This window comes from Hibiscus syriacus, unplaced genomic scaffold (assembly GCF_006381635.1).
Source record: "Hibiscus syriacus cultivar Baekdansim isolate YM2019G1 unplaced genomic scaffold, ASM638163v2 tig00111942_pilon, whole genome shotgun sequence".
In the NCBI taxonomy this organism is placed as follows: domain Eukaryota; kingdom Viridiplantae; phylum Streptophyta; class Magnoliopsida; order Malvales; family Malvaceae; genus Hibiscus; species Hibiscus syriacus.
Window position 1 is genome coordinate 1005035 of NW_024063218.1, and position 15078 is coordinate 1020112.

At 35.4% G+C, this 15078-nt stretch overlaps 1 pseudogene; it reads right to left on the reverse strand.

Moving 5' to 3' along the window:
* Nucleotides 1–12645: 12645 nt before the first annotated feature.
* LOC120173283 lies at nt 12646–14301 on the reverse strand (annotated as a pseudogene).
* Nucleotides 14302–15078: the final 777 nt, after the last annotated feature.

Below are 15078 nucleotides of genomic sequence, written 5' to 3' on the forward strand. Positions count from 1 at the left end.
CACCCATAGCTACACCAGGTATGAAATTTGAACATTTGGATTCTATTGAATTTACTCATCCCAAACCCCAAGTAACTGACCATCTGTCTAGACTAGAAATTATAAAAAAATTAAGGAATGAAATAGAGATTAAGGAAAAATTCCCTAATGAGAAATTATTATTTGTCGCGATAATTTTGTGGTATGCTAACATTGTCAATTTTCTTGATAGTGTTGTTTTGCTTCCTTACTTGAAAAACATAGGAAAGAACAATGTCATACATGATGGTGGCTACTGTCATAGGGATAACTTCGATATCTTCAACGAATTTGCTTCCCAAAAGATTACAAGTTGCCATGGCAAAAAGAAGCGAAAATAGATCTCACTCCACTACCATTCAGCTTCAGGCAAAGAGCACTTTGAAGAAGAGAGGACTACTGAAAAGGTCTTACAATTCAGAAGTGAAAGACACAAAATGCCAGGGCAAAATACTTTGAAGGTGGAACTGTTATATGTGTGGGGCATTTTGGTATATACTGGTACTCCGATCAAACGCGACAAATCTGCACTCCTCTTGCACGATATCGAGACTTGCCTAGCATCTTGAAGATGCCGTTACATTTTGGATTTACTCCTGTGCATAAATAAATGTTTATTTTGATACTGTTTTTAACTGATTTCCTTTTAATTGAATATTTTATTTTTCTTTACAAGGTTAGGGTCCATCCAAATTTCAACCGTACCAACATCAGATTCTGAACACTCCAACCCCACACAATTTCAAAAATGCACACGTCGCACGACCGCTGCACCACCACAAGCATGAAGTCAAGGTACCTTGCATTGCATTGAATTTCATAGTATGTAATTTAGATTTTCCTTAGTTTTTATTTAGCATTGAGGAAAATACTTCTCTCAAGTTTGGGGGCTGTAGGGTTCTTAAATCATTTCATGATAATATTAGTAGAATGAATATGCCATTACATTAGTAAGTGGTTGAATTGATTTTCTGGAATAAATTAAGGATGCCCAATGATGATGAATTCTTGATGGCTAAGATTGAATGTACATGACTGTTAAGGATGATAGAACCAACTCTATGACTTGCTTCTTTAAAACCTTTGAATACACGATTGTATGTTTTTCATGCTTAAGGAACTTAGAAATTTTTTATAAGAGAACTCTTGCATGTATTGGCATAAACGATGAAAACCCTACTTTGTAAAAAAAAGAGAAAAAAATGAAGTTGTGAATAAATGCTTCGGCATATCTGTAGAGGGATACTCCGCTATGCCATGGAATTACCTGGAAACTGCATTTAAATAAATGGCAGCTATGGTATATGAGTGAATGAAAATAGTCACGGGATGACTCTACTTGACTAGCTCGGGGTGGAAGGTATGCTCCCTTTAACCTAGAGTGTGGGATGGTAGGTGTGATGGGCTGACTCCCCTCGTATCAGTGTTAAAAAAAGGAAAAGAAAATAACGTGGGAGTAAAAATTGTAAATGACGTGGCAAAACAAGAAAACTTGCTTAGAAAATTTTTAGGTTTGGTAAGTATGGACTGGATACAAACAAGCACACACCCACACAAAGAATATTGCCCTATGGGACAATACTTGATTTCTCAAACTAATCTAGCATGTTAAAACCAAGTGTGTTGAGGGCTGAAATTTTATCCCATACAACTATTAGGTTTCTGAACTTGCCATGGTATTTTTATTTTGCTTAATGTTATCCATTGCTTGAGGACAAGCAATAACTTAAGTTTGGGGGTGTGATAACTCCGTAAAAATGTCATATTTGAGACATTTTCACTTAAGTTATTGATTGTCTAAAAGCCTATTTAGGATCATATAGATGCATTTAGTAGCATATAGTTGCATGTGGTGGAATTTTGTTTGCCGAGGCATTTTATTTTGTAATCAGTGCTGTTTTATGGGGAAGGTGTTTTGTTTGATGATGTGCAGGATTTGAGAGCAATGATAAGCAAAAGAGAATTGCCATGATGAGATTACTAAGCAAAATACGATTATCGCGACAACTCGGACGGCATTACTGGGTAGAAAAAGTTAAAGAATATATTTTTAATAAGAGTCAACTGTCATTGACTATGCGTGATTTATGCAATCAACCATAAAGAAGGGTCCCGTTATCACCTATGCATCGCCTTTCGCATAAAAGGAATGAACTTTAGGGTACTTGTGTAATTTTAACATAAAACCCTAGGTTTATTATCCCCTATAAATAGGAGATGAAGCCAGACTTTTTGAGGAGACTTAGAGACTTTTACACAGCCACCAAGAGCCTAAAAATTCAGAGAAAAAGATCTCTCATTTTTTTGTCAATCGTTTTGTCGTGGCATTCCTCCGTTGACAAGCTAGAAGGAGTGGCGAACTAGGCGTTTGAGAGGAGCTAGATCGCTGGGACAATTCGTGGTGGCCGAGGAAAGCTCCGGCAGTGTACGTTGAAGGCTTTTCCTCTTTCCCTTTGCTCTTTGTTTTCATATTTTATCTTTTGGGTTGTAAGGAACAGATTAACTTACTTTGTGCTTGCTTATTTCGAACCCCACCATGAACTAATCCTATTTGGTGGGAGTTTATTTTGGATATTTAAGTTTTGCTTTAATGAATGGTTATTTTTCTATGTTATATTTTGTTTTGTCTATGAAGCTTAGCGCCTTAAGGTTGTAGGAGCTACGAGAGTAGCCGTTCCTTAGAAGATTACTTAGTGTTCGAGAGAATGTCTAGGTAGGACATCCTTAGTGTTCGAGAGAAACTAGGGAGGAACCATATAAGCAAGGGGTTCTAAATAGTAACTAGGCCTAATCCACCTTAGAGATAAGGCTAGGATTTTATTCGACTAAAAAGAGTTGTGTATGAGCGATAGGTTAGATGTTAATGCTGCCACTAAAAGGTATTGCCGAGACATATCCTGTTATCTTGACCAATAGGATCCCTGCAGTAGCTAACGCCAATCGGTTTTACCAAGGCATCTTCAATCTGTCGAGTCCCTTACTAGAGATAGTATAGGGAACCCTTAGTAAACTCTGTCGGGCATAGAAGGCATAGAAGTAAGATTATTCTTAGAAGTAGACTTAAATTTCCTAAGTAACTTCTATCACCCATTCCCATAGTAGTCTGTCGTGTGAGGAAGTCTAAAGTCCTGATAATCAAATCCAGTATTTATATTTTATATTACCTTTGTATTTCTATTTGTTTGCACTAAACACAATTTAATTTGTCACGACATCTCCATCCATTTTGCCATATCATTCTCATTTGTTAATATCATTAGCTATACTTAGTTACTTTAGAATAGTGGATAAACTTTACTTCGTTGCATTTCTATACGACACTTCGGTGCAATTCTATGCGGCACTTCGGTGCATTTATACAGGCTGTGGTGACAACATTAGTGCACAACCTCTATAGACTCACATATCTATAGTTCTAACATGTGAATATGGGCCATTAAATAAGTAATATGAGAAAATTCTATGTGATGTTATATGTTTGTTTGGGTGATATACTTTTATATGATGTGTATGTGTATTAAAGATAATAATATATGATAAGGTGATGAACGTAAATGATGATATGTGTATTACATGGTTAAATGAGTCATGTGCTGGTTAAAAATGTTAGGTACATGAGAATATGATTAGGAGATATAAATGACAATATAATTGATAGTGAAATAAGGTTAATGATGAAAATGATTAATGATGTGTTATGCATACATTTGATTATATGTAATGTTATATTGTTTTGTGTGATAGCATGATATGATATGTACATGCATGGTTAAGTAGTTAGAATTACCTTTATACGTTTAATGCCTCACTAAGTCATCGACTTAGCGTGTGAGTGTTTCACACGTAGGTTCCAAGAAGCGTTAAGAGAATCTAAGAGGAGCGAGACAGGTCAGTCACTCCTTTACGAAAGTTCAGATAAGAAAAATATTTGGAAATTTATATATATATTGTTATATTAATTGTAGTTGGCATGTACTAAAAGAATTGTATTGAATATGCTCTGATAGGTTGTGTAAAATCAAATGTTTTAATTAATGAAAATCATTTACTTTCTCAAAATTTGGAATTTGTTTTAACCAATTTGTAAAGAAAAATGTTTTGAAAAGTCAATGGGACACCTCAGACTTGTATCCGGATCGGGTACGAGTTGGGGGTGTTACAGCAACTACCCTACTCATGATCTGGAATTAGCCGTGGTGGTATTTGTTTTCAAGATTTGGAGGCACTACCTATTCGGAGAGAAGTGTTACATCTTCATTGACCACAAGAGTTTAAAATATTTGCTCTTCCGAAAAGAGCTAAATTTAAGGTAGCGACGGTGGATAGAATTGCTTAAGAATTATGATTGCGTGATCGACTATCATCCGGCTAAAACAAATGTAGTAGTTGACACTTTGAGCATAAAGATTGTATCTGATATTTAAGCTATATTTGCGCTCCTGAGTTTGACCATCAATGGATGACTACTAATAGAATTACGAGTAGAACCCGAGTTAGTTAAGGAAGTCAGAGAACTTCAGAGTATTGACACTCGATTAATGAGCAAAGTGGAGCAAACTTCTCAAGGTGAGGTGCTAGGTTTTGAATTGAAAGACATGAATGTATTGTACTATCAATGACAGTGTTGTGTTCCATCAGTCAGTGAGTTGTGAGCCAAGATTTTGGGCAAGGCGCATTGTGGTCCATTTTCTGTTCACCCGGGAGGAAACAAGATGTATCATGACCTTCGACAGTTATACTGGTGGCCAAGCATGAAAAAAGAAATATCTGAATTCATGTTCAAATGCTTAATGTGCCAACAAGTGAAAGTGAAACATTAGGTTCCATCAGGGTTACTCCAGCCCATGCAGATTTTGCAGTGGAAGTGGGACATGGTAATCATGGATTTCGTGACGAATTACCTATGACACGAAGGAAGCACGATGCTATTTGTGTGGTGGTTGACCGTTTGACCAAGTTTGTTCATTTCTTACTTGTTCGTATGGACTTCACCCTAGAGAGATTGACTAGTTGTATGTTCAGGAAACATTGAGGTTACATGGGGTTCCTACATTTATCATATCCGAACGAGACCCACACTTTACGTCGAGGTTTTTGAAGGTGTTTCATGAAGATTTGGGAACCCGATTGCATCTTATATCGCTCTCTACCCGTAAACCAATGGCCAGTCTGAGTGTGTGTTCCAGATCTTGAAAGATATGCTCTAATGTTATGTGATTGATCTCGAGGGTAATTGGGAGGACAATATTCTATTGGTGGAGTTTACCTACAACAACAAATACCATTCAAGCATCCAAATGTCGCCTTATGAGGCATTGTATGGGAGGAAATATGGGAGGAAATGCAAAACACCCTTGTGTTGGACAAAACCTTGTGGTAAGAATCTAGTTGGGCTTGATCTGATCTGTGAGCCCAAAGAGAATATTTGATTGATTCAAGGACGATTGAAGGAGGCCTTCGACCGATAAAATTAAAACTTGAAGTAAAAGGACATAGAGTTTGAGGTCGATGACAAGGTTTTTCTTAAAGTACTACCTTGGAAAAGAGTATTATGGTTTGGCAGAAAAGGGAAACTAGCTCCATTTTTCGTTGGATTATATGAGATTCTCGATAGAGTCAGGCCTGTAGCCTACCATTTGGTTTTTTCGTCAGAGATGGAGTGTATCCATAACGTTTTTCATATGTTGATGATTAGGATATATCGTTCGGACCCATTCCATGTTTTTCCTTTGTAACAGATCGAGGTAAGTAAAGATATAACTAATGAGGAAGAACTGATACATATTTTAGATTGAGAGGTCAAATACTTAAGGAACAAGCAGATTTCCTTGGTGAAAGTTCTATGGATGAAACATAGGGTTGAAGAAGTTATATGGGAGACCAAAGAGAACATGCGACTCCAGTTTTCGCATCTATTCTTTTTAGGTAAATTTTGGGGATGAATTTTTTTCTTAGGAGGAGAGAGTTGTAACGCCACGAAATACAGGTTAAGAGTTTTGGGTTTATGCAAATGAGATTTAGAATAATTTTCCTTTAGTATATGAAGTTTTTAACCCAAGTAGATTTGATTTGGGCTTGGGATGAACCCAACAAGCTTGAAAAAGGATGATTTTAATCATGCATCAAATGAATGAGGACTAGGGAAGTAATTAACCCAATTCTTGAAACAAAGTTTGAATCCCATTTATTTGGGATGATATCAATCTGCGCCAAGCTCCTCTTTTTTATCATTTTGTTATCTTATTCCTTATCTTCTTCCTTTCTAAGGAAAGTTAAAGGTCTAAGTTTTTTAGTTTTATAAGCTTAAATCAAAATTTCCAAGGTAAGATTTTAATCAACACTTCTTAAGCTTCAAGTTGAATCCTTATTTGTAAGGTTTGGATGTCTTAGGCAAAAATGAGTTTTATAGGGGTTTAAGGAACCTCGTGTTTCAGTCTGTCTTTGGATTGTAATAATTATTTCTAGTGTTCCTTTAAGTTAAAAATGAGTTAACAACTCATTTTCATGGCTTTGATTAGTTCAAGAACAAGGAGATAGCTCAAAGGCTAGAGGCAAGGAAAAGCAAACTCTTGGGTGATTCTAGATGTTTTTCAGTAGCTTGGACTCAAGGTAACACGATTCTAACTTGTCTATACCACATATAGTTCATTAAATGTGCATAAATGGTATGGTTTAGTTCATGAATCATGCTAGAGTAATTTCCATGGCAAGATTTGTATTTGTGTGTTGCAAGCATGAAAGTTAGTACCTTTTGACCTCTAAGGCATTAAATAAGACATTAAGATGTTTGCTAGCCTTAGGGTAAATTGTTGGGTTGATTTTTGGGTGTTTTCATAGCTTAAGTAAGTCATTCCCATAAAAAAAGATCGAACCCAAAGTTTATGTCTAGCAAAGGATCGATCCTTCAGGAAAAAGTTTCGATCCCTCGATCCAAAAAGATCGATCCCAAACTTTCTGTTGTGATTAGGATAAATTCCTTTTCAAAAATGATCGATCCCTTTGTTGTTTTATCGATGAAAAAGGGTAGAATTTCATTTAATAGATGTCTAAAGTGTTATGAAATGTTGTCTTGGTCTCATCATGTTTGAATGAGTTCAGTTTGGTCCATTGATTGATTTATCCAATTACTTAAACCTTAAATTCAAAAACTAATGATAATGATCAAGCTCGACTAATAACACTACGAAATAAAGTGACATAAAATTAGCCTTGTTTTATACTCGAGGAAACGACGAGGACATTCGAGTCACTTAACAACGTGAGCGTTACGTGTGTAAAATATTTGGATATATCCAATCTAGTGCTTAGGCACTTAAAATGCTAGTTGGATGTCGTGTCGATGCTACGTGACCCAGGCACATCCCGAGTACTCTTGAGGAGTAGGCTAGCCAGGAAAGTATCGATGTTTCGTGACCCGAACTTGACCCGAGTGTTAAGGAGACACTGATGTTGTGTGACCCATGTCTTCCTTAAGTGTTGTAAGTAAAGAGTGGTGTGAGTTCCGTGATGCTATGTGACCCCGAACTACACTATGATACTTACCGTTTCCTGGGTTTTGCATTGCTCATGATTATATTGTATCATGCTTATATATTAGATGCATATAGTATAGCTTGGTTATTTTTTGTGGCACTGAGCTTGTGAGCTTAGCGTATGGAATATGTTTCCATGCGCAGATCAATAGGTGCCAGCTAAAGAGCTCTTTGCCAGACTTGGATTGCAGACTCAACTTTTTCAGAGTATGTTTCGAAAGTTTTAGAGGGCATGTACTGTCATAGACCTTTATTTGTATCTTGAGTCATAAACTTTGTATTTTAAATTAGTGATATATTTTGGAGGCTTGTGTCAGGAGCTCCCCGTATTAAACACTTATATTTTGTATTTGTCAGGTAACTAAATTTTATTGATGGCACCTTCAAGAAACATTTTTTTTTAAAAATGGTTAGTCACTCACGTGGTTCCATGTAACATCGAAATTTGATGACATTCGGGTCGAATTGGATTAGGATGTTACAATCAAAACTTGTACCCTCGTCGATTAAATAGTTGGAAAAAAACTAAGGGTGACTTAAACAAAATAAATAAAACAAAAATAATTAAATGTGGTAATAGATATAATATAAATATAGAGATAATTATATTTATTTAATCGTCTAAAAAACAATTATATCAAACAAAAATTCTATTCGTCGTTGGAATCAATTTGGTTTCTCTAATTCTAATGAGATTGAACACACGTATCATAATCAATGTCTTGTTTTCTTTATTTATTTGAGAGAAATTCTTTAATTTTTTAATTTAGAAAATTCATAAGAATAAGGTCATTAATTGTTTTTATTTAGAAAAATAGATATCCATCAAAAGGAAAATGCACACCGTAGCACATTATTAAAGCATTATACTAAATCATACTACTAGTTAAATTGTCCTTATTAAGTAAATACAAAAAAAATGTAAATTACACATTTTGTACTTAAATTAACACTTTTGTTTCATTTTAATATATAAACTTAAGTTTTTTTAAAAAAACATTAACGTCAATGCGTATGTTGTATGACTTACCATTTTTTTATTTTTTTAATCATCACATTACTTTTTTCTTTATTCGTCGACATTTTTAATTAATTTTATTCAATCAATTAGGTGGTGACATGAAGGTAAAAAAATAGAAATTATTCTTGCTCCTATAATGAATTAAACTTGAGTCTCTTACATGAAAACAAATTAGCTCAACCATTGAGCTAAGCTAGTGATTTGTTTAATTTCATCACACTTTGTATTTAACTTGTATAACGGTATAATCACAACATCAATATTTTTTATGATTATAAGATTCAAATATGAGACACTTTAAATTAATCACCGAATGCTTAGTCACTCAATTATAATGTGAATTTTTTTATTATACTGAACTTAATATTTAATTATATATCATTATTAAATTAAAAGACTATTTTTTCAATGTATATAAATGGGAAGGGAGCTTCATGGACAACATTACGAGATGCAATTGCTCAAGGCTATGGAATGGGGTTAGTATAGTGTGGGATGACGTTTGTTCGAGCCTTGTCTGGACAGTAGGCGATGGCTCGTCTATTGATTTTTGAAGAGAACCTTGGCTTAGTGATGTGGGTCCACTAAAGAATCATGTGGTAAACTGAGCAGTAGCTAAGGCTCTATCTGCACTAACAGATTCGGAAATGATTGATGAATATGGAGAATGGAAAGGGATAATGATTGATAACATACTCCCTCAGGAAATAAAGCACCGATTGATAGCCACGACGACTCTAGTACATGTTCAAGCCATAGATTATCCAGGATGGAAATGGACCCCTAACCGATTACTTACAGTCAAATTCGTCTATGAGACTGGAGGTGAAACAAGTACGACTGATAAAATGTGGAGTAGCATTGCTAAAATTTGAGGTGTATCGAGGGTAAAAGTATCTAGGATAGAAATGGACCCCTCACTAATTGTGAACGTGTGAGGCGAGATATGAGTAACTACTCAAAATTCGATGCATGTGATTCAAGCGATGAAACCGTCGACCATCTATTTCATCTATGTCCTACAGTGATGGAGACATGGAAGAGATTGATTCGTCCTGACAAGATGTCAGTTCTTAACAATGAATATAAGAACATATTTACTAATCTCACAAAACCTAGATACTTTGCGGTTGAAGATTAAGAATGGGACCAGCTGTTTGGAGCAATTCTTTGAAATATATGGAACCACCGAAAACAATGTATATTCGATGCTGAGAAAATTGGATCTACTTCCATCCTTGAACAAAGAAACTCCAAACCGAGAGTGGCAAAGCGATGTTAGCAAGAGCAAATGCAAACAATACTAGGATGTTGAGGAGACCGGAATACTCTAAATAGGAGGCCTCTCAGGAAGAATGGCTGAAGATAAACATAGATGGAGCACGAAACATCCAAGGTTATGCGACCTGTGGGGAAGCAATTCGGAACATCCGCGGAGAATGGATTTCAGGCTTCACTAGAGCTGTCAGAATCTGTTCAGTACTTGAAGCGAAATTATGGGGGTCTTGGAAGGTTTAAAACATGCCTGGAATATGGGAGCGCGTCGCGTCATATTCGAAGTCGATAATAGAGAATTCTTCCAGAATTTAAACCAAGTTGTACCGAAATTAATTTCACCAACCATTTTACAGCTTATCCAGGAGCTGCTAAACAGACAATGGCTAGTCTCATTTTCTTTGGTTGATCGAATAAAGAATAGAGTGACTTATTTTATGATGAAGATAGCCCACATCGATGATTTTTGGGGTCAAAGTTTCTCAACACCTCCTGTGGCTATAGAGCCGATATTTAGTAAAGAATGTTTAGGAGTTAATAGCTAAAATGTTTTATGTCCTTATTTCAAAGAAAAAAGCCTACAATAATTGAATCGGTACAAACAATAGTTTATGAGTAGCGAGAAATTAGAAGATGACAAAATTCAAATTCATTCATTGATAAAAATAGGAAGAAAATAACAAAAATAATGTTGTCGGCACCATGCTATTATCCATGGTTACAATTTTAGGAGACACAAATATTAAAGTCCGCTTCAAATTTTTGAATTAAACTTCACCAATCACCATTCAACTTAAATTTTACCACAGGTTATCAAGTCCAAACTCTAAACCTTCAAACTTTAAAATTTTTTTGTTAAGTTTAAGTAATTAATTTATTATACTAATATTATTTATTTTAAAAAATTATTGATTTATAATTTTAATTCTTTATGATTTTTTTCATGACACCAAATATGTATTAAATTTAAAACATACAAAAAAGAGCTTTTTTTTACAAAACCAAAAATGTCACATAATTTTTCAATAAAAAACAAGTGATATTGTAATGAAAAGTTAGGGTAACACTAAATATAAGTTCTCCAAGTACTAAAATAACATTGTGGTATCATTTCAAGGACTAAAAAGAGATAAAATAATAATTTTAAAAATTAGATCAAAATAGACATAAAGAAGCATTTACCATAATTATCTCTATTCACAATGAACATCCATATTTACTTTAAAGAAATCTATCCCATTCAGATTAAATTAATATGAAATTCATGAAAAAACTTAAATTTCATATATTTATTATCATTTTACTTTTAATTAATATTAACTCTAAAATCCAATTTCGTAAAACTTATCAAGATCTTAGTGATTAAAGAGAATGTTATTATTGTTTAAGATCTTAGGTTCAAACAACTAGGTTTACAGAGTATATATTCGTTATCAATAATTAAAAGAAAATTTCTAAATAGATAATACTCTTATAATCAACTTAAACTATTAAAAAATTCAATTTCCTATGATAATCTATTTTCCTTTTATATATATATAACTGTAGGTAGATCATAATCAAAGTTAGGTAGCCATTTAAAATTTAGGCTAATTTTGTCCGCAGGCTTAAGTTAGACATATCCCTACCCTAGCCACACAAATTAGTTTGACATCCAGTCCAAAATTCCAAATGTCTAATTGATCTCAAATTAAGAATTATTATCCTCTGCAGCGGCCTACAAATTGATATAATATGATATGAAAATAAATAAAAATAAAAGCAGTATGAATATTTTCAAAAAGATATTAAAATTCACACGAGACGAATAATTGACATGATAAAATATATATGATACCTTATATGTAATCGTGACAAAATAATATATAAATTATATGATAATGGCACCGTTGTTATACTACGTGTTTCCACTTCCACAAATGGAATCGGACAACATGGTCTTAGATGATATAATGGCTTATTGACAGCAAAACCATAAATGTATATCTAAGAGCTCATCAGTTGGGAGGAGATTATATGCTTTATTTTACGCGTTATGAAAGGTGATCTGATTTAGCTAGAAAAGAAAACTAATAACTCAATGAAAAAATATTATAAGATATTCTGAATGTATGACAACTCATCCTAGTGCAGATGCAATTGGATAAGTATAAAATACAAATTGTTGGAAACTTGGCAAGGCCGGTTGGGTTTAAGGATAGACATATGTGAGTTTTAGTTAATTTGACCCGAATTTAAGATTATTTCATCTAATTTAAAATTTAATTTATTTTTTTAAAAATAAAATTTCTATTCGATATGATCTATAATAAATTCGTTAAAATTTTAATTTATTTTATAAAATAAAAATTAAATTGAAAAATAATATAAAGTATTATCATAATTATTTATAAATATATAAGATATAATTATATTGATTTTTGCGTTGAGTCGGGTTAGGTATTTTTAACTTTAAGTCTAAATATGACCTAATCTAATTTAACCTCAACTTAAAAAAAAAACTGTTCAATAAAATAATGTCAGAATCCGTAGGGATTACATCCTTTCCCATCCCTATATTTAAGGATTTATGGTATAGTTTTTAAAATCGAGTTTCAGTGGACAGCTCTTTCCTCGCGCATTTTCAAGCAATGAAAGCCCAAGTCCAATGTGAGTTTCAAGCTCCATGCAGAATACACCCAAGAGCGAATTAAAACAGGTTTAAATTTTATTATTATAAGAAAATAAAATCAAACATTTTTGTTTCTTACATGCATCTTGTCCAAAACAAACGTCTAGTTGCAGTAAAAAATGGGAATGATAAATTTACAGCCAACATCACTGGAATGGCTGTTATGAACAGTGTAAACCGGATCATGGCATGATGGGGCAGAATGCAACCGTCGAGTGATTGGCTATGTGCAAACTGAATTGCCCTCCTTTCTCACTCACATCGATTTTATCAGTTCCCTGTGGAGTTTTTAGTTCAAAGTTCGAGACTAATTTGGCAATGACAAGCCCCAGGATGGGAAGCGCGAGGATGATTCCAGGGCAGCTTCGCCTTCCAACACCGAACGGCAGGTATCTGAAATCAACTCTCCCACCAGCCACGGCGGCGTCTATGCCGTTTTCTTCTTCCATGAACCGCTCTGGCCTGAACTTCTCCGGGTTTTTCCACCACTCGGGGTTGTTGGCTAACCACCAGGCATTGACCACCACCTTGGACTCCCTGGGAATGGTGAACCCTCCGAGCTTTGCTTCTTCGAGGTTCATGTGAGGGACCAACAACGGGATCGGCGTGTGCAACCTTAATGTCTCTTTCACCGTGGCCTGCAGGTAGGGCAATTCATGGAGGTTTGATTCCGTTACTGGCTTTCCATTTAGCACTCGCGAGAGTTCTTGACGAATCTTGTGCTGAACATCGGGATGGTTCACCAACTCGGCTATAGCCCACTCCATCGATCACAATGTCGTTTCGATTGCCGCGACGTTGATGTTCTCGACGATATACAGTACGTTTTCTTCGCTGATCTCTCCTTTCATTTGAGCGTCTATAATATGATCAATGGCGCAGCTTATCTTGTGCTTATCCCCGTTAGCCGCCATGATTTCCCTTCTTTTGCTAACGTAATAGTTGTTGAAGAAGGCGAGCCTTCTTTGCTGCAAATCCCTGCACTTGTTCAAGTACCCTCGCAAGAAGGGTCTCAGCAATGGAATGAAATCACCATAATTGTATTCGAAACTCTGAGCCAATCGGCTTCTCTCCGAGTTGAAACGAGTCGCCTCGATGAACAATGGATCTTCCTGAGACTCAAACTTGGCATCAAACATCATCCTATACATGATATTATAAAGCATCAACTGCAAACGTTTTCTGATCACAATCCCATTGCTCTTCACATTCTCATCTTTCTTCAAATCATCAACCACCAGCTCCATTTCTTCCTCCCACATGTTACTGTAGTGGTGCACGACTTTGTTGGTGAAAAACGGCAGCGTCATGATCCTACGCATTTTGCGCCAATGATCCCCGTACACCGTGAACACCATGTCCTGTCCGTTGCCGGTGAAGATGTCGAAAACGACGTTACGCGGCCTTGAACCGAACTCGACACCTTGCGTGTGCAGCACCTGGGTGGCCAACTCAGGGTCCGATACGACCGTGAGATTCTTCGAGCCGAGTTTGAGGAGGAAAACCGTCCCGTATTTTTGGGCCATGGAAGCGAGAAGTCGGTGATTAAGGTCATTCCCGACCTGAATCCAGTTTCCGAATATCGGAAAAGGAAAAGGGCCAGGAGGAAGAGAAGGAAGAGAAGCGGAAGAAGACTTGAAAAAGATGTAATAGAGAGCAAGTGGGACAACAAGGGTTAAGACGTTCATGTAGAGATGAGGGTACAACATTTTGGTCAGTGCAAGCATAAGCAGGGAAAGAGTTATGACCATAACTGGTTTGTTAGACATGTTTAAAGATCGGCAAGAAACAGAGATTGAATTGATGAAATGGGTTGCTGATGGTGTCCAGGAGACAATATGTATATATGTATACTACAATTTGGTAGTGGATGAAGTTGGTAGAAGAGTTGCTGGGTTGCCCGATGGTTTGTGGAGAATCCATGGGCTGATTCAGTGTTTTGCAAATCAAGGTAGGAAGGAAGGGGGTTTGTTTTCAAAGTTGAGTTGGTTGGTGAAAGGGAGGGCGTTCAACGTCAATGTTGTAATTTCCTTTTGACAATTTGTATGAATACGACTTGTGGAGAATGTTGCTTCAATCTTCTATGATTAATAGCCTCATATTCACCATAAGCAACCAAAATCAACGCAAAAGGTAGAGAAATAGGAATGAAAACAGTATAATTAAATTAACTTGTGTGGCATTCCACCCTTTTTCATTTGGCATTATAGCAAAATTCATAGAGACATTGAATAACGGACTGTGAGAAGAGTGGGTAAATGATCGGTTAAACCTATCTAATTAAATTATTCGAACTGATCTAATTTAATTTCAAGACGTTTTAATTTGAGTAATTAGCTTAATATTAAACTAATTGCTTGTCCGTCCTCAAATCTAAACCCATTAAATTTTATAAATAACCTATACCCAACCCAATGTCCAATGCCCATATGAAATCCAACTCAAAAGATTTAATAAAAATAAATCAATCCAAAGTCTAAAATATAAACCCAAATCAGTTATCCATACAGTTAAACCCAATCACTTCACATATGTTGGAAATCTTTTGATGAGTTGTCATA